Source organism: Vombatus ursinus, unplaced genomic scaffold (genome assembly GCF_900497805.2).
Source record: "Vombatus ursinus unplaced genomic scaffold, bare-nosed wombat genome assembly UNPS02000577.1, whole genome shotgun sequence".
Lineage (NCBI taxonomy): Eukaryota > Metazoa > Chordata > Mammalia > Diprotodontia > Vombatidae > Vombatus > Vombatus ursinus.
The window spans coordinates 28,323,313-28,341,575 of NW_020940355.1; the positions used below are offsets into that span (position 1 = coordinate 28,323,313).

Consider the following 18,263-nt stretch of genomic DNA (forward strand, 5'->3'; position numbering starts at 1 on the left):
CAGGCACTGTGCTAAGCATGATAATGATAGCAGCTAACATTTATGTAGTGCTTACTATATGCCAGGCACTGTGCTAAGTGCTTTACAATTATTATCTCATTTGATCTTCACAACAACTGTAAGAGGTAGGTACTATTAGTATCCCCATTTTACAGATGAGGAAACAAGGTTACACAGCTAGTAAGTTTTTGAAAAAAGATTAGAACTCAGGTCTTCCTATCTCTAAGCCTAGCACTTAATACTGTGTTACCCAGGAGCTTTGATTCTCCTAGGGCAAGAGTGGGGAACCTGTGGCTCAAGCCCACATGTGGCCTTCCAGGTCCTCAAGTGTGGCCCTTTGACTGAATCCAAACTTCACGGAACAAACCCCCTTAATAAAAGGATTTGTTCTATAAAACTTGGACTCAGTCAAAAGGCCACACTCAAAGACCTAAAAGGCCGTATGTGGCCTTGAGGCCACAGGTTCCCCACCCCTGTCCTAAGGTGACATAGGTGACCCCTCAAAGCCCCTTATCCCTTCAGATTATATCCATTGTAAGGTCCTTATCCCATGGTGCCCCAAATGTCTTAGTGCAATCTTCTGCTACACATAGGAACATCTCTTGTAAAATATCTCTCTCCCACCATGGAAATGTTCTTCAATCTTCCCAACACTGCAAGGAGATTTTCCACTTTTTTTCCTCTTGTTTCAGTTCTTCGTTTTGTTGCCTTCTCACCCATTTTCTCCTGTAGGCTCTCTTCTTTCTGAAGTTATTTTCCCTTAATTGTTGACCTTTCATTTATTTTGGGTATTCTCATCTGTCTTGTTCCCTCTTCCTTTTTATGTACTTGCCCATTCTGCAATGTAGTCCCACAAAAGACACTTAATTCGTATATGGGATACTGTGATGTTTAGTCCTTGAGGTTTAGTTTCAGGCTTATTCAACAGCAGTCAGTCTATTTGACTTTCACTTTCATCTTTATCTCCTTGTGTATTCTTAGAAAGAAACCTCTGGACTCTATTTTGTCATATTCTTGTTATTAACTGCATAGATATCTTTCTCTTTTTATCTCCCTCCTCCCTTTTTTTAAATGGTTTATTTCATTACCTGTGCCTTCCTTGGTGTCTGTATTTGTCTTTTTATTTGTATTTCTGTTGTCTGAAGTGTTCTAAAGTAGTAAATCTGCTCAAGTTCAGTTTTATTTACTAGAATGCTTCAAATCCCTATTTTTATGGAATGTCTGTGTTTTTCATTAATGGTTAAAATACAAGTTTGCAGGATATGCCACCTTAGGCTGCATCTTGCTCTTTGGAACACATATTCCACTTTATTTTATGGTTTCTGGTGAGTGCCAAATCAGGTTGTTCAAATTTCTTTTACTTTATCTTTAAAGGTCTTTCTCCTGGTCACTTGGAGAATTTGTCATTTGTCATTGAAACTGTTAAATTTACTGTGTGTCTTGGAGTATGCAGCATAAGGGTTTTTTCTGTGTCTTAGAGTATTCATGGAGACTGTAGATCTTTCAGTTGGTAAGTTCATAAGTTCTGCACATTTTTCTTGTATTGTGTCTTGCATTATGGTATTCGAGTTTTTTAACTTGTGTTAAGGCAAGAGTGGGGAACCTATGGCTCAAGCCCACATGTGGCCTTCCAGGTCCTCAAGTGTGGCCCTTTGACTGAATCCAAACTTCACGGAACAAACCCCCTTAATAAAAGGGGGGTTTTAAAGATCTGTGAGATCTATAATCCTTGACTCTTCATGTTGTCTTTGACATCAACTTAATTTGCTTATTGAGATCATATTTTCTTTTAACATAATTGTGTTTTGCTTTTCCTCTTTTAGATTGTCCTTCACATCTATGTTTTTGTATTCCCAGTCATTTGTTTTCTTTTGTTTCTTCCGTGAGATGTGCTATTGTGGATTCAAATTTTTCTGTTCTGCTGATTATTTCTCTTTTGATAGCCACAAATTCTGCTGTCATAGTTCTTACTTCTCTCTTAAGTCATTCAGGAACATCCTGCTATGCATCTTTTCCCTCATGGGAATCCACCAGGCCTTCTGGCTCAGCAGGTGTTGATTCATTTTCCTTTGTATTGCAATATTTATTCATATATGGCTGTATTCGTTAGATGATTAGAAGCCATATTCCATTCTGTTATTAATGTCTTCTCTGTTGGCTTATCTTCTTGTGCTCGAGGTCTTTAACTGGGTTTTCTTCCTCCTGATAGCTCGTCATTTCAGTATTTTTAGCTCACTTCTGACTCCTTGTCTTTTGATGGAAGTTTCCTCAGGGGCTGGACCTCATAGCTGGCTCAGTCTCCTTCCACCCAGGGGAATTCACTTTTTACTAGCTTTAGTCTCTGTCCAGGTAACTTCTCAGGGGACAGAGTGTGCCACAACTGGATACCAGTCTCCCTTTTTTTCAGGCCTCATTTAATCATACATACATGCTAGCATGTGCCTCAGTTCTCTGGCTGAGCATTGTTACAGCACAAAGCACTGCCACACTGATCTCCCAAGGAGAACAGACTTCTGGCTTTTGGCCTTCTCTGATAGAGTTGGGTTTAAGGCAGAGTTGAGTTCTTTTGTAAGTCCTTATGTCTGTTTGTATAGCGCTGTTAGAACATGGTTTCTGGGGTTGAGAGGGGATGCTGAGTTAGCAAGTTAGGCATTAACTTTCTCTGCTGTTGGTTAATAGGGACAGCTAGGTGGTGCAGTGGATAGAATGATGGGCCTGAAGTCAAGAAGACTCATCCCTTCCTGAGTTTAAAATGACCTCTGATACTTACTAGCTGTGTAACCCTGGGCAAGTCTCTTAGCCGTGTTTCACTCAGTTCCTTGTCTGTAAAATGAGCTGGAGAAGGAAATGGCCAACCACTCCAGTATCTTTGCCTAGAAAACCCCAGATGGGGTCACGAAGACTTGGACATGCCTGAAACGACTGAACAACAGCAATAACGACAACTGTTCATTGAGTTTCTACCTCCTTAGGTTTCTTGGGGTTTTAGACCTGAGAGACAGCCTTATCTCTTGCTTGTGATTCTTGATTTGGAGAGATTTGAGATGGCATGAATATCAGAAAAGTATCTAGTCCTCCACTTTGTTGTTCTGGTTACCTGGAAATCTATCCTTTGTTTTTCAAAAATACATCGAAATGCTTCACAAGAGAGACCCTTTATACATCACTGTTCATATTTTAAAGCTTTTATAGTTTTAAAATTGCTGGCTTTCTTTTCCTATGGCATTTACTATTTTTTTTTCCCACATAAAGGAGAAGCATTTTAAAGCTTGCTTCCTTAAAAACATGTGGCCATAAAAACAATTAGCTAATGGTAGCTTTTATTTTAAAAATTAAATTTTTTATTCTGAATTTAAACATCTCCCCACATGAGTATTTCCATATACCAAAGCAGAACACAGAAAGGTTTGCATATGAAATTGAATGTATATTTCATACTACTTGCTTTTTTAAAAAGTGTATAGTTAATTTGACATGTTGCTTTTAAAACTATCCTGCTTGTTTGTATTCTTTCTGAATTTCCTTCTGTTCTCTTCTGAACATTTAAAAAAAGTTTGATGACCCTCTTATTTTGACATCTTTATTGCTCACTCCACCTCTCGCCCCATCCCCTAATTTTAAAAAAGTAGGAATAAAAGCTTTGTGCAAATAAACATAAAGGGGGAAAAAATCTGTACAGTGGCCATGTTCGAAAACATATATATCTTCATCTTAGATCATCAAGTCTCTGTTAAAAAGTACATACTTTATCATAGGTCCTATGGAAATGTGATATATCATTACTTTGATCAGCATTCTTTGGTCTGTCAAAGATTTTTTTTTCTTTTCCATGTTGTTCTTTTAAGAAATTTTTTCTCCTGTTCTCACATCACTGTATCTATTCATATATCTCAGGATTCTCTGAAATTCTCTTTTGTCATTTCTTCTGCCTCAATAATCTTCCATTACATTCATCTATGACGGTTTGTGCAGCCATTCCCCAAATGATGGGAACACTATTAGTTTCTAATTGTTTGCTTTTTTTTTCTTTTAATCTTTCCTTAAGGGTCAAGAAGAAAAAATTATTATTATTATTTTTTCCTCTTATTCCTTCCTTGTATCATCCATCCTCTTAACCCCATCTGCCATTTCCACCAGTTTCCATGTTGAATTAATGTATTTCTACACCAACCTGTTGTGGGGGATGGGTGTGTGTCTGTATCCATTTTCGGCCCTCATTTGTCCAGGTCAGGTAAGAATGAAGTTAATTGGATTCTTCCTCCCTGAATCCATTGCTCCATGAATACTCTTCTCATATACCCAATTGTGAGAAACAAGCTCTTTACTTAAAAAAAAAACAAAAAAAACAAAAAACCTTTGCTAAGAATCCATCCACACTTGGGTCTTCTATATTTCTCATTTAGCTGTCTCATTCCCTTTGAAGACATAAAGTTGTTAAGGAACTAAGGTTCTCAAGGAACACTTTCTTCTCTCCATGTTAGAATGTTAGCATTCCATATTGTGTAGCCCCTTCCAATTGCTCAAATAAATTTACCTTTCTAGGATTTTGTTGATTCTTATATTTACATTTCCGAATTCCTATGAAGTTCTGGTCTTTTCATCAAAAATGCTTGAAAGAGAAACTTCTCTCCATTATAGGTCCAATTTTTCCTCTTGTAGGATGGTACTCAGCTTTGTAGCTCTCAGCCTTTATCTTTTGCCTTTTAGAATATTACATTCTAAGATCTCTTTTGGTTATGATAGAAGCTACCAACTTGTGTTTGATTCTGACCTTAATTTCTTGGTACTAAACTCTGAGTGTTTGCACCATTTTTTTTCTTTTATGTGGGAATTCTGGATTTTGACTGAAATTTCTGGGACTTTTGGGGGTTTCTTTCAGGAAGTGATTGATGGTTTCTTGCTATTGTTACTTTGTCCTCAGATTCTAACAGAATCAGTTTTCATTTCTGATTTCTTGAAATATGGGTTACTGGCTCTTTATTATCATGGTTTTCAGGTAGTCCAACCAACTAGCTCTTTTCGACTTGTTGTCCAAGTCACTTTCTTTTTGTTTTTTCTATTAGATATCTTACATTTTCTCCTTTTTTCTCTGTACTGTTTTTTGCTTTCTCTTGGAGTCATTAATTTGTTTGGTCTATTATGATTATTAGGGAAGCTATTACTTAAGTTTACTACTTTATGTTCTGAGCTGCTTAGTTTCTTCTCACTTCCTCAACCTTTATTCAATTTTTTAAACTTCTTATTTCATTTCTTTGAGATATTCATGTAGTTCTTGTGGAAAATTCATTTTTTTCCTTTCAGTCTCTTTGCTTATAGAGTTATTCCTTCTGGTTGAATTTTGGGGTATGTCTCCATTTGTTGTAATTATTTGGTTTTCTCTTCTTTCCAGACTTAGTTGGGGAAATTGGGGCTTTATGCCGGGGCCAGGCTTTACTTCCTGATATATATATATATATATATTTTTTTTTTAATATATATTTTATTTTTTTTATTTTTAGTTTTCAACATTAACTTCCATAAGATTTTGAGTTCCAAATTTTCACCCCGTCTTGCCCCTCCCCCCACCCCAAGATGGCATGCATTCTGAATACCCCTTCCCCTAGTCTGCTGTCCCTGCTATCTCTCCCCCCCTTCCCCTTCTGTTTTCCTGTAGGGGAGGATAGATTTCTGTACCCCATTTCCTGTATTTCTTATTTCCCAGTTGCATGTGAAAACATTTTTTTTTAAACATGTGTTTTTTAAACTTTGGGTTCCAAATTTTCTCCCTTCCTCCCTCCCCCCCACCCTCATTGAAAAGGCAAGCAACTCAATATAGGCTATACATGTGCAGTTATGCAAAACACTTCCATAGTAGACATACTGTGAAAAACTAACTCTATTTCCCTTAATCCTATCCCACCGCTCCATTTATTCTGTTCTTTCTTTTGACCCTGTCCCTCCTCAGAAGCATTTGCTTCTGATTACCCCCTTTCCCAATCTGCCCTCCTCTCTATCATCCCCCTACTCTCTTGTCCCCTTCCCCTCCTGTTTTCCTGTAGGGTAAGACAGATTTCCATACCCAATTGAGTGTGTATGTTATACCCTCCTTAAGTCAAATCCTATGCGAATAAGATTCACTCATTCCCTCTCACCTTCCCCCGGTTCCCCTCCACTGTAAGAGCCTTTTCTTTTCTGTTTTTTTGTGAGTTAATTTACCCTGTTCTACCTTTCCCTTTCTCCTTCTCCTAGTATAATCCTCTCTCACCCCTTAATTTTATTCTCCAGATATGATCCCTTCATCTTCAACTCACCCTGTGCCCTCTATCTATCTATCTATCTATCTATACATACATATAATTTTTTCCCTCCAACTACCCTAATACTGACAAAGGTCTCATGAGTTACAAATATCATCTTTCCATGCAGGAATGTAAACAGTTCAACCTTAATAAGTCTCTTATGATTTCTCTTTCCTGTTTACCTCTTCATGTTCCACTTGAGTCTTGTATTGGAAAGTCAGATTTTCTATTCAGCTCTGGTCTTTTCATCAGGAATGCTTGAAAGATCTCTATTTCACTGAATGACTATTTTTGCCCCTGAAGAATTATACTCAGTTTTGCTGGGTAGGTGATTCTTGGTTGTAATCCTATCTTTTTTGCCCTCCGGAATATTTTATTCCATGCCCTGAGGTCCCTTAATGTAGAAGTAACTAAATCTTGTGTTATCCTGATTGTGTTTCCACAATACTTGAATTGTTTCTTTCTGGCTGCTTGTAGTATTTTCTCCTTGACCTGTGAACTCTGGAATTTGGCTACAATATTCCTAGGAGTTTTCCTTTGCGGATCTCTTTCAGGAGGAGCTGATATATTTTTGAATAGAGTAGTTGGGCCCTACTTGATCTCAGTCTGGGTCACCCTGTGCTAATCTCCACCTACTAGAGTTGGGACCCCCTAGATCTTTCAGGTTCAAAGTACTGAATCTTTAGTTCCTTCTATGACATCTCAGAACAGAATGCTAGGGAATTTGGAGTCCATAGTCCTAGACTGCCTTGGACCGGTTGTTGTTCGTGGTAGCTTCCAGTGTCCATACTCTGTTGGTTTCTGACCACTGTGGGAAGTTCCCTTTGTCTCTGAGTGCCTTTCATCTCTGGCTGGGGTCTTTAGGAGACTACTAGATTGTTTACCTATCCTGTTTCTTATTTTGGGTTTCTTAGAGACCATTATTTGTTCTGATGAAATTTCTAGGTTTTTCAGGATTGGGCATGTGGGAGCTGGGCAGTCTGCCTGCTTTCTGTGAACTATCTTGGCAAGAAGTTCCCTATGGTAGCTTTTAGATCATAAGATAGCTATCAATTTAAAGGATACATTCTACTACATATAGTTAAGTATTTTCTATTTATACGTAATTTGTTTTTTTTCCCTCACAGCTTGGATTCTATTGTCTATTTTTGGTAACATCTCAGATAGTTAACTTGTTGCTGCAAAAGTAAATAGAGCCTTTTGGGGGGGGGGGAGGCTATATAGACTTCCCATGCTAATTATTCCCATTGCTAATTTTCTTTTGAGGGTCACTGACAGAAAAAATATCAGTCAGGGATCACATTGGTAAAATAACTTCATTCAGTTTTGTTTTTGTTGTTGTTTTTAATAGAGAAATGCTCTTTAAGTCCAAATCTAAGCTTCTGTCATGTTTTACAAGTGAGCTTGTATTCCAAACCAGTGTTTCACTTTCAGGAAGGTGAAGGGCCAACTGACTAAAGAAATTTGGGGGCTCTTTCATCTTGCTGATTATGGTAACTGTTTTGCGCTAGTTAGATTTTTTTTAAGAAGTAAGAGTTAATGCATATGCTTTTGACATTTCTTATTCTTAGAAGGTGACTCCTTGCCACTGTTCTCATTTGGTAGTGATGTTGACCTTTTACTCTCCTTTACTTTTGACCCTGCCTCTTGCCTTACTAACAAAATTAGTCATCTGTTATAAGCTCCCTTATCTCCTCTCCTCCACACTTTAAATCCTCTCTACATCTCTTCTTTAGAGAGGCAGCGTGGTGTAGTGGAAAGAGAACTGGATTTGGAGTCAGGAGAGACCTGGGTTTGAATTCTACCTCCGGTACTTACTGTGTGACCATGGGTAAGTCACTTAACCTTTCGGGGTATAAATTTCCTCATCTATTAAATGGGGGTAGCTGTTTTTATTTCATAGTATTATTGTGAAGATCAAATAAGATAAAGTATGTAAAGTTCTTGCAAACCTTAACATTAGAAGATCCAGGCATGTCAACTGCCATAAAAATTTTTATTTTGAAATAAAAATTTTCATTCTACTATCTCTATTTTCTTTATGGTTAAAAAACATAGGGGCAGCTAGGTGGCGCAGTGGATAGAGCACCGGCCCTGGATTCAGGAGGACCTGAGTTCAAATGTGACCTCAGACACATAACACTTAGCTGTATGACCCTGGGCAAGTCACTTAATCCCATTGCCTAGCCCCCCCCCCAAATATATTTATATATTTAAAATGTATCAATTGACATAGCCTAGTCCTTTGAGATATTCTCAAATTCCTGTTCTTCTAGTGTTGGAGTGGTGGTGATGGTAATGGTAATAATAGTAAGAGTTGCAGTATTTTGTTCTCAGAGGATGAGGTGGCCCTTCTTGCTAAGTCTATTCTGCCCATTTTTGCCTTAGCACAAGTTTAAGTCCCTTAAAGAAATAGGAGACCCTCACCTCATTCTGCTGTTCATTGCATTTTTAAAATCAGCAACAGTATTCAGTCCTCTGTCACCAGAGTGGTAGAAACCACTATTGCTGAGCAGAGAAGAGATACCACTCTTACCACCACTCTGGCCCTAATTCTGTTTGCTGATGGTGACTGAGATTAGAGGGTTCCTTGATAACTGGCCTTCTTGGCTCTTCAGCTTTTTGAGTCCTTATACAACCCTTTTTAGAATTATAATAAAGAATGAAATGGCTGCACCTATCCTATACTACTCAGAATTAGTGGGCAGAGTTTTGTATTATAGTATTATTTTCCCCTTCCCATATTGCCACTTTAAAATGAAAATTTTGTCCATGTGGTTGGATTTCCTGACATGAATCTCATCCTAGTCTCCTCTCAGAAATTCTGCTCACCTCAATCCCCACCCCTCTGCCCTATTGCCTTGTCCTATTCCATACACCTTGAAATTACTTGTATTTTTACATTCTTTCTCTTTATTTTGGGGGTTTAAAACAAATTTCTCCATTTTCCAGCCCAGATAAAAGTATACCAGATCCTCTATCCTTCCATTCCTTTAGTTTAAATATATTCACTTGGGACATCTTGTTCCTAGTAGTTCTTTTAAAAAAATTCTTATCTCTTTTCTTATCTTAAAGAATATTCCAAAATTTAGTCTTCATGGGTTTTGCTCTTACACATTTATTCTGTCACCCTCATACATAGTATGGCTTCTGACACACTTAAAGCTTTTCTTCCTACCCTAGTCTGTTTTCTTTTGTTATAGGGTTTAACTTCAGGGTCATAAACTTGTTTTTAAAAAATATTTTGATAATTGGTTTCCTTTGTAATCCTATGTATTTCATTTTTACATTTAAAAACATTTTTCTGAGAAGTCTGGCTTTACCAGACTACTAAAGGGGAAAAGGAGCAAAGGTAAAAAGATTAAGAATCCCTGTTTAAGTGCAGTTTCCTTCATACTGCTTTTCTCTCCATCTATCATTACGGCTATCTTGTTCTTCTTGTCCTTTTTTGATAGGTTCAGACAAACTGTCCAAGGAAAAGTTGTTATCCTGATATTATTCTTTTATATTTAATGGTTGGTAGATATTGTGCAGGTGAATATAACAAATAGTTTTGCAATTGAATGAGTATTGGGATATAAACTTATTTTCTGTAGATTCACTGTATAATCAGGAATAATTCAGTAATATATAGGATAACAAGGATTAGATCAAATAAGAATATATGTAGAGCACTTTCAAACCTTAAAACATAATGTAAAAGGTAGCTATTATTATCCAGTCTCTCAAGGCACAATGTATACTGGGTAAGTGGATGCAAATCTATATTTCAAATCTTTATAATTTCAATTTTTGCCTAATCTTATTGGATCTGATTAGGTTGTCATTATTTATACCTTATAATGTGACTAATGAATTGCTCATAGTAGGAGTAGAAGTGTTTTGGGTTTTTTTTTTCAAAGTTCATTTGTGCTTTCTTCATAAGAATTTTCTCTTTGTAGAAATCTTTTTAGGGCACTTGTCCATTTTGTTGGGCTTAGTTTAGTTAAAACTAGGTAATAATTGCGGCTGAGGTGGTGGTGGGGGAGAAGGGAAATTACAGAGGCTTCGCCTCAGCCAGGACGGTTCTTCTGCCACTGCTGTTTGGCCAAGATCTCCCTGAGGCTGCTGGATTATATCTGCCCAAGGTGTGAGTCTGGATTTATTGAAAAGCTTCTGGAAGAGACCAGAAATACTGAAAATAGTTCCAACTCTGCTACAGCCCCCATGGATCAGAACAGACAACCATTTGAGAATGTGGATCCGTATTTATTCACCTTGCCACAAAGCTATGGGTAATTTGCCTTTGGGATTTTTGATGACAGCTTTGAATTTCCACCATTCGGCTCTGGGGTGCAGTCTGAGAAGGCGAGAGAGAGAGAATACCAGTCCCGCTTCTGCAGGCATGAAGGCAGCATGAAGGCGGCCCAACGTTAGAAGGGATTATTCAGCAATTGGTCAAGGGAGTTATTGCACTTGCAACAATACCAAACCTGGGATTGGGGCCTTGGGGTGTTTTTCATTCAAATCCAATCAACTATTCCTGGGGTGCTAATGGCCTGGATGCGATGGTTACACAGCTCCTTACTCGGTTTGAAGACACCCGCTTTCCCTCCCACCCCCCCTCCCCATTACCAAAGAGAAAATACTAGCCCTTCCCACTATACAAGTCACAGAGGAACATGTAGGTTCAGGGTTAGAATGTCCTGTATGCAAAGATGATTGAAGGCTGGGTGAGGATGTTTGGCAGTTACCTGGCCAGGAATAAGTTACACTCATTCCAAGACAGCTGCATTTGTTCATGTGGCTGGAACAGCATGATACCTGCCCAGAGTGTTGAAAAAGCTTAAGTGGACAAAACACTGCTACAAATCCCCTGGGGCTGACAGGAAGGGATTTTTCTTCCTCCTCCTCTTCCAGTTCACAAAGTAATGAAAACTCAACAAACAACTGGTGAGTCTCACCACCAGCTAGTCCAACCAACCACCCCCGACCTTCTTCCCTCTTTCCCCCTTGCCCCCAACCCTATGCTGTCCATTGCCCATCTGCTTCCTGGTCAGAAGGAGCAGCTAATCTTCCCCCACCCCACACTGAACCCAGGAGACAGAGTGGGGGCAAGGGGATGGGGTGGGAGAGACCCCAAGACCCCTCTTTTTCTTTTCTTTTTTTTTTTTAAACAAGCTTTGGAAACACCAGAGGCCTTTAGACCTTTTCCATCCTCTCTACCTGCCAGTCTCCAACTCATCTGACAGTTTCAGGGAAACTCTGTCTCTCCTGCCAATTGATGGCTACCACTGAGCGGCTTACAAAGCCCCCAGGTCACATTAACTGTTTCATCAGTCTGGATCCTAGCAGCTGTACCAGGTTGTTTGAAATGAAGGATGGATATGCCTAGGCCGTAACTATGGTTGTGGATTTGAGATACTTTTCATTTTCCTCTTTCTCCTCAACAGCCCTCCTAATCTTTGTAACACCCTCAGAGGGAACATAGACATTTCTCTCAGGTGGGAAGGCCGGTGGATTGTGACTGTTTCATTGCCATCCAACATGTACACTGTGCACTCCCCCTTCAGCTGTCCTCTTCCCCCATCATCCTGTCTGTCTTTATAACCTTACCCTTTAATGCTCAACAAAGGAAAGGGTTTTTATACTGTCAAAATATTGCTGCTATCGAATAAATGGACATTTTAGCTAAAAAAAAAAACCAAACAGACAACTAGGTAATACTTGCAAATCCACTCAGGTAGGCACACATAAATTGTAATACATCTCAGTAAGCTGGAAACAAAAGAATGAGGGCTCTGTTTCTCTGTGATGTGGAACTCACTCTTTATCTCATAATTGAGTGAAGCTGCTAGTGTTAATCTTATGTTAAATACTAGTAAGGTTTAATTTTTCTCTTTTTTAAATTAAAAACAGAAGTTGTAATATTTTTTTCTAGGATCCCAGTAGATTGGGGTCATATATTTCGCTTTAGAGAATATATGAAGATTAGTTGAAAAAACTGGGGATGCTTTTTTCTTTCTTTCTTTCTTTTTTTTTCCTTCCAGGATGTATATAATTATATATTTGTACTAAAAGGAAAAATATCGGAAGGACATTTTATGAGAAAAATTTAGTAACTTTGAGGACTTTTTAATTCTAAAAGTATTTAGTCAGGAGTTTAAAAACGCAGATACCTTCTCACAACAGTTCCATTTGTCTCCTAAATTAGTTACAAACAAAGCATTGGCTAAATTGCTAACAACTACAGCGGCCAGGTATGGAACAACAGGGCCACTTATACAAAGACACGTATAACACACAACGTTGATATTCACATGGATATGCCTTTATATGTGTATGTCTCTCAGAAAAAAAAAGTCCATCTGAATTTTTTAAATGAAATCCAACCCTGCTGTGCTTTTACTTCACATTTCTAACAAGTCAGGTGGATCTGTGTGAACTCAGGAGCCTTAAAAAGTCAAAACACAAAATGAATCAAAACAGTACTTTGATCTTATTTTATTAAATATAACAGTGCTTAGTCACATAAATTAAAAAAAAATCAGTCCTCTAATGTACCATATTCAAGTTTTAAGATAAAACTGAACAGTCCAGAATTATGGTTACTATGTTAAAATGACTGTTCTTATATATGAAAAACCATTGTAGTTATCTTGAGTTTACAAATAGAAAAGTTGTTTTAGTACATATCCAGGTTTATGTCGTAAATATACTTTAAAAAAAATTTAACTTGTTTTAATGTTTCTCCACAAATGGTGAAAAATATTGAAGTACAGACAAGTAATAATCATTATAAAACATTATAATGATAAGCATTATAAAACATAATGATAAGCATTATAAAACATTATAATGATAAGCATTATAAAACATTATAAATGAGGAATTAAAATTTTAAAATATTTTCTATGGGGAGTTTTGCTTCTATTAGGGCCAGTCTCTGTGCTTCAGACAGTGCTTGCCTCTATCCGTTTTTTTCCATGAGAGGTCCAACAGAACTTCAAGTCCTTTTCTTCTCTTCCTCTACCAAAGCCTCCTCAATTTATTCCTCCCACCACTTCTCATGTCTCCCATGATCCTCCTTGCCCTGGTTATCAGGGCCATTCAAGCTCTGTTTTTTTCCTGGTCCAGAAAAGCCTCCAGACTCTTATCCATATATATATCCTTGCCACTTGGATGGTCCTGCCAGAATGCACTCTGTTGCTCATAGATGCTGCTCTTTTGGCTATATTGATCTAGGGTCTGGCTGTAGGACCCGTTTTGGTGGTGGTGGGGGTGGGGATAACTAGCGGAGGGCAGCTACTCTGTTAACCATAGCTATTCTGCTATCCATAGGAACTCCGCTATTCATAGGTGTTCTGCTGGGAATAACTGCTGTGATCCTAACTAGTTAGCTGGGTAGAGGAATAGCTGGTTGGAGAATTGTTGTTATTATTATTCAGCCTTCATTTTTGAAGAGGACCAATGACAGCGTGGGGTGATGTCTCAACTTGCTTGTGAATTAGATTTAAGTGAGGCAGTTTCCCTAATTCATCAGCCTAGTGTCACTGAAGTCCAGTGGCAGGACAAAAGTCAAGATGTGGTACAGTGGATAGAGCACTGGCCCTAAAGTCAGGAGAACCTGAGTTCAAATCTGGCCTCAGACACATAACACTCACTAGCTGTGTGAATCTGGGCAAGTCACTTAACCCCAATTGCCTTGCAAAAAAAAAAAGAAAAGAAAAGGTCAAGATGACTGGTAATGGCCCAGGATGCAGTAGATGACCTTGATGTCTTCAATCTGACCAAGCTCTAAGTGCTTCACAGCGCCTGCTTTAGCCACCTTCATGGCCACTGGAACAAATTGTTCTCTTCCACTTATTTTCATGGAGGGTAGGAAGGAAGTGTGGTGACTGCCTTTATGGGTTAGCTGTCAGGCACCTGTGGGTAACTGTTGTTGCCCTATCTGTATCCTAGGCTGGCCTGTTGTACTAGATTGAGGCTGACTAGGCTTTGCGGGCTTGCTACCATCCTGGAGTTTTGCAGGTGCAGTAACTGCTAGCTGGTTGTAAAAACCAGTTGTAAAAACCAGGCTGGATTCCATATGTTAACTGTGTTGCATGGTGCCTGAGTGGTTGTAATTGTAGCAGTGGTGGTATCCATATGTTTGGACAGGCTGATTGTAAGCCTGAGGTATGGTTGGTGTAGTATAACCTATTGGAGGCTGTCCATAAGAGGTTACACATTCAGTCTGCCCGTATGTTGCCCATATGTTGTCTGAGCCAGTGTACAGCTGACATCAGTGGGCTGCCCATAAGTTCCATGACTTTGTTGCCCATACATCTGGGTGGTCTGTGCAAATCCTCGAGCTGGCTGGACTGTTCTAAGCACCGTAGCCCTGTTGAGCTGCGGTTTGACTTGTAGGTACTATAATTCTAACCTCCTCATTTTAGAGATAAGGAAAAGGTATTCCAGGTTCACCTGGGTCCAGTCAGGCTCCAAATGCAGCATCTCCGCCACAGCTCCCTTCCTTTGAAGCTCAGGTCTCCTTTGACCACCTTCACTGCTAGGGCAGCTGATCGACCATTAGGGAGACCCATCCTGACTTCCCCCATGTAATTCTTTGAAGCCAGAGACTATTACATTTATCACCCAGAAGTTCAAAGGCAGCCTAGCCTGAAGTCTAGAAGACCTGGGCTGAAATCTGCCCTCAGGCTCCTGCTAGCTGAGTGACTCCTGGCAGGCCATTGCAACAGCCTGCTTCAGTTTCTTCTATTGTAAAAGGGAGGATCCAATATGACAATAATAACCCAGTGGAGAGGCACCACTGGCCCTGGGCTGGGGTGGGGTGTGTCTTGTGTGATCACTCTGGGCCACGACTGCTGAGCGGGGGTAATAGTTTCTTGGCTGGGTACTGGATAAATCAGCTAATGAATCCAACCCAGTGCTGCCCTTGTGGAATTACAGTTCATGAGGGGAGGGAGGTACATATCTTCCTGAATTGAAACCAGAGTCAGGGCCCTCCAAGGAGGATCAGGATCGCTAGGATGCAGAAGAAGGGCTTTTGGGTATTACTATTGATCCCTCCACATGTATTAATTAGGCACCTGCTGGGCTTTCAGGCCAGGGAGGAGCTTGCATTTTAGGGTCACAGATATGGGGACACTTTTGACCTAATAGTTGCCTCAAAATTAACGGTGCAGAAACTGTTATTTCTCAAAAATTATCTACTTTTAACAAAGAAATTTTGAAAGATAATTTGCTTTATTCTATTTACATGGATCCAAATAGACATCAGAAACAAATTAAACCTACTGCCATTTTGCAAAATTGCAGTATTCGGGAAATTTTGCAAAATTGAAGCATATTATTAGGTTAAGGCCAAGGCTTACTTTGCATTGGGATTAAAAGACAAGACCTCTCTGCAGTTGAAAATTTGTTTAAAGTTAAATATATTAAAGATATTTTTTTAAGTACTGATCATTTTTGCAACTGATTTAATTCCAACTTTTCAGGTCCTGATTCCCCCTATTGAACACAGTACTTTTAATTTCATATTTTATCTTAAAATGTTTGAAGAGATTGTATATTTTCCAGGATAGTAGTTGTGGGATTTTCATCTTAGGTTCTATTTTTAAAACTATCCAAGCATATTCTTAAAAAAATTTTTCTTCAATTACATGTAAAAACAATTTTTAATACTAAATTTTTTTTAACTTTTCAGTTCCAGATTCTATCCCTCCCTCCTTTCCTTCCCCCCTCCCTGAGTTGGTAAACAATCTGATCATTGGATTATATTTTAAAATACTTCTTACAAAAATTATAGACTAATTTAGTATTGACAAGGTTAAAAACGAACTGGATAAATTGCAAAGTAATTACCTTAAGTATGATAGTCTTTTTTGTTAATATAAAATAATTGCTTGTCAGTTACTATTTGGGACCTACAAAAATGTAAAAATATTGATCTGAGCAAGGGTTTCTTAAAGTGGAGAGAACTTTTTTTTAAACACTATTTCAATAGAATTGATCTTCTTTGCAATTCTTATATATTTTATCTTATTCATTTTAAAACATTACTGTGAGAAGAGGTCTATAAGTTCCACCAGAATGATTACCAAAGGCTTCCGTAACAAAAAAAGGCCAAAGCCCTCTGTTCCATAGTATTTTATAAGGAAAAATATTTATACATATATGGATGTGACTTAGTCTCTAAGTTGCTAGCCACTCCTATCAAAAGTATTTCTCCTCATGTTCTTTCATGAGCACTAATTTTACCATTTTTATTTCAAATAATTTGTGGAGTTTTTTTTCTTTTGTTGATAACAGTTGAAAAGGGGAGAATATTCGAACTTACTTTCCATGACTGTATTATCAATATAAGGCAAAACAATTTTACAAAAGCAAAAGTGAAATAAAACCATTTCAAATAAAAGATACCTGTCTGTGGTACCTTAATCCTTATGCAGGATTAGAAAACTGACATATTTTATGTAATTAACTTATCCCAAAATATTTTATTCCAGAATTTTATATTTTAAGTTACTTTCATACCAAAATACATAAATAATGCAAGTATCAACATTGCATATGCCCTGTTAAATTTTCTTTTTAAAAAACTCTGCTAAATTATCCCCAAATTATATACAAAGTACAATCTAGATATATTCAAGCGTAAGAAGTTGGAAAGTTATCTGATATATTTGCAATAGTTTATATTTGCAGAAGAGTGAAACTACTCTGTATAGAATACACTGAAGCGTATAGATTGGAAGATCTATGGCTAGAATGAAGTTTTTGGAGGCTGCCATTATAAATTTTCCACAACTCAGATATCTCTGATCATACTCATTTTTATTTCTAAAATACTTTTATACCCTTAGTCACTATCATCATCTTCATCATTACAAGTATTATTCAAGAGTACCTAAATGTCTAGTTATATTCTGATACAATTATCATATAGCCAAGTTCCCTTGAAGGAAGTGGATCAAAGCAGAGATCACAGATTTACTCAAGCTTGGAGGACTGGCAAGGAAGACTAAGCATTGAGCCTACATACAACAAAGCCATGTTTGTAGCAGTGCTGATGATTAACAAACATAAATTTTGCTTTCTGACAACTTATATGTATATTGTTAAATTGCCTTAGAGTTAGGTACCCAGAGAGTAGTATGTTCATCACTTGCAGTCTTCCCACTCTCAAGAGTAAATCCGTAACACATTTAAGTGATGCATCCATTCTGATTTCTCAATAGCAGTGGCATCTTAAACAGTAAATAATTTATTTGGTAACTTGATAGGCCATCCTATATTCCATAGGTCCCCCTATTCTTGATGGAATCAAGTGACATATTCCTAGGGAATTCTCTTAGTAACTAATGGAAGCATAGTAGAAAAAAATAACATTTAAAAATTATATTTACCTTTTTAAAAAAAAAGGCAATCCATATAAATACAGTATTAATTTAAGGTACGCTGAGGAACTTAAATGACATTGTGGACTCGGGTTAATAACTTCCAGTTACATGACATCTCAGGCTATATAGTCATAACTTCAGTAAATTTTTAAAATAGGTTACACTTGTCTTTGGACTAGATTATAAGGGTAATTTTATGGTGTTGCTTGAAGTTTCTTTTTGGATTATTTAGGAACATTAATGAAAGGACACTTACCAACTGGAAAAGAATGGCTTTAAAACTTGGTAGAAGCAAACAACTATTTCAATTACAGAACAACAACACCAAGCATTTCTATAGCACCAACTATGTGCCGGACACTGCTGAGCACTTTATAAATATTATTTACAAATATCTAATTTGAACATCACAACAGCCCCGAGAGGTGGTGCCATTATTATCATCGCCATTTTACAATTGAAGAAACTGAGGCAACAAGTTAAGTGGCTTGCCCAGGGTCACACAACTAGTAAGTGGCTAAGATTTTTGAACTCAGATTTTCCAGACTCCAGGCCTAACACTCTATCCACGGCACCACCTTTTACGTACCTATAGGCTTTA

The 18,263-nt window shown here is 37.9% G+C and overlaps 1 protein-coding gene, 1 long non-coding RNA gene and 2 pseudogenes across 5 annotated transcripts in view; 3 read left to right on the forward strand and 1 right to left on the reverse strand.

The window, feature by feature from the left end:
- LOC114028492 overlaps positions 1 to 8,052 on the forward strand; it is a 30,772-nt gene extending 22,720 nt beyond the window's left edge. Inside the window, exon 3 of the long non-coding RNA XR_003567366.1 lies at positions 8,015 to 8,052. This is a non-coding gene — a long non-coding RNA (uncharacterized LOC114028492). The remainder of the gene's footprint in view (positions 1 to 8,014) is intronic.
- A 14-nt stretch (positions 8,053 to 8,066) lies between these two features.
- WWP1 (WW domain containing E3 ubiquitin protein ligase 1) overlaps positions 8,067 to 18,263 on the forward strand; it is a 112,045-nt gene continuing 101,848 nt past the window's right edge. For 3 of the 4 annotated variants that reach the window (XM_027842434.1, XM_027842552.1, XM_027842617.1), the window contains exon 1: positions 8,067 to 8,109. The gene's annotated coding sequence lies outside the window, so the exon portion shown is untranslated. The remainder of the gene's footprint in view (positions 8,110 to 18,263) is intronic. The other variant, XM_027842502.1, reaches the window with a different exon arrangement.
- On the forward strand, positions 10,014 to 11,214 carry LOC114049412 (annotated as a pseudogene).
- On the reverse strand, positions 13,306 to 14,842 carry LOC114049513 (annotated as a pseudogene).